This window comes from Triticum aestivum, chromosome 7A (genome assembly GCF_018294505.1).
Source record: "Triticum aestivum cultivar Chinese Spring chromosome 7A, IWGSC CS RefSeq v2.1, whole genome shotgun sequence".
NCBI classification, from domain to species: Eukaryota; Viridiplantae; Streptophyta; class Magnoliopsida; order Poales; family Poaceae; genus Triticum; species Triticum aestivum.
In genome coordinates this window covers 578,511,768-578,514,228 of record NC_057812.1, presented here as the reverse complement: position 1 = coordinate 578,514,228, position 2,461 = coordinate 578,511,768, and positions in this window count along the sequence as shown.

Sequence of the window (2,461 nt, the reverse complement as noted above, 5' to 3'; positions counted from 1 at the left end):
GGCGAGCGGCGCGAGGAGGCGGGCGGCGGCACGTGGGCCTCGGGCCCGGGCAGGCCGGCGACGCAGGGGCGGAGGCGAGGCCACATGGCAGGCGGCGATAGGTGCGGTGGCGGTGGCGGACGCGTCCGGCCGGGGCAGACGTGTCCGGCGGGGCGGAGGAGCGGGGCTAGGGTTTTGGACTGCGAATTTCGGAGGGGAGCACCTATTTATAGACCCTAGGAGCTAGGAGAGTCACTACAAAAAATACACTTCCATGATGATACGTGTTTGTCACAGTAGGTCGCTTTTTTGTCATGCATGTACATCCATGACAAATTTATGACAGAATCAAGATAGTCATACCTGTGCCGTCGTAGAAGTGTTCCATGACATTACCAAATTATCATCACGGAAGTGTCCACTTCCATGACGATAAATCACGCGTCACAGAAGTGCTTTCGTCAAGGGTGACCGACACGTGGCATCCACCGTAATGGAACGCCGTTAAGCTATCGGGTCGGGTTTTGGATCTGATAACCCATTAACAGCCCCGACCAATGGGGATTTTCCACGTGTAAAATCATCATTGGCTAGAGGAAACACGTGTCGGCTCATTGTTGGGACAAATGTCAACCACTCATTGGATGGAAGGTGCCTATGATACGTCAACACGTGGCACGGCCCAACAGAGGCCCATTCCTGTGAAAAGGCCGGCCCGTTTGACTTGGTCAAAAGCTGGCGGGCCGACCCATGGAAAGCCTGTTAACGGCCTGTTCGAATATAGCCCATTTACAGCCCGCTAACCCAAGGCCCGTTACGCCCTATCCGAATTAGGCCCAGTAGCGTCATCTGGGCCATCCAATATGATTCCAGCCCGTTTTCACTTCTGGCCCATGTATGGCCCATGACGTCTTCCAGCCCATATGAGGCCCTATGTAACTCTTGGCCTACTAACGGCTCGTGGTGAAACTGGCCCATAATGAACAATGTATCACTTTACCCCCATTAACGGCCCCTGGTGAAACTGGCCCGTAATGAATAGTGTATCACTTTATACCCATTAACGACCCGTTATTCCATTGGGCCGTTTCCAGCCCATGTTATCTTTCAGCCTTCTCAGAGCCCATTTATTCTTGGGCTCATTTCCAGCATTCATTTACTTACGGCCCGTTACTGTCATTTTCTACTTGTGGGCCAAATTCAGCCCGTGGTTACAGTCGGCCCGTTTGTGGTCCGTTAATACGTTGGGCCGATTTCATAGCATCATCAAATACGGCCGATTAACGATGGCCCGTTATGGTCGGCCCATGAACGGACGATTCCAACTCTAGCCCATTTACGGCAATAATGCGGTCTGTTTGGACCATGTTTGGCCAATCGATTATACGGCCTGTATAAGGCCCATTGATAATATGGCCCGCTGAAGGCCCATTGTTTCTACGGCCCGTAGAAGGCCCATTGTTTCTATGGCCCGTAGAAGGCCCACTGTTTCTACGGCCAGTAGGAGGCGAAGTGTCACTACAGTAAATATTAGCCCATGGTTGTTGTGGCCTAGTTTTAAAAAATAGGTTATTGCAGCCACTAGCTAACCGCGGAAAAAGAACTGCAATGACTACAAGCAAACAAATAAACAAGACAACAAGGAAATAAATAAGTAAGCAACTAATGCTAGGCTATCACGGCTATTACACATATTACATCCACTGGGCATCAAAGTTCACCACCAGTGCAAATATAGGGAACAAAGCAACATATCATATACACTGGTTGTCAAAGTTGGCGACCAACGCAAATAAACGCCACAGCAAAACAAATCCAGAACTGAAACCACTTCATAAGATCTCAAGAAACAATATCCTGGGTACCCATAATGCTGGCAAGATTCTTAGCAAGCTTATTAACTTTCTCTTGTTTGGCGCTTAAATCCTCCAGCGCTTGCTGTTGCACCAGAAAATATGCATATGAATTCTGCAGGGACTTCCTCAGGCCTTTAGCTTCCTGTCGCAGCACATCTGATCGATGTCTTTTGACTTGAAGTTGAGACTCAAGAAGACGAACTGATTCAAGAAGCGAGTTCGAAGAGCTTGTGCCAACAGTAGTGGCCAGTAACTCGAACACTACATCAAGACAGGACTTTTGGGTTCCCTCACTGTCGTCAAGATAGTTTTTATCAGCTTTCTTGGAGACCAACAGGGATGTCTCACTACCTTGAACCTTATCTACATTACTTCCTTTACCATTGGATAAGGCGGTACTGTTCTCCAATATTTTGTCCGCATTCTAGAAGAGAAACAAGCAGACACATCACATGTTTACCATGTTGTATATGAAACTCATTTTGGTAAATGATTTCAGTAGTAAAGTGGACAGGATAACAACATGAAACAAACATATGTCAATGTACCATGGTCAGTTTATGGTCTATATCATTCTAGTTTTTGTTGCCAAATCAAGATAGAGACACAGTTCAAATAATATTTGT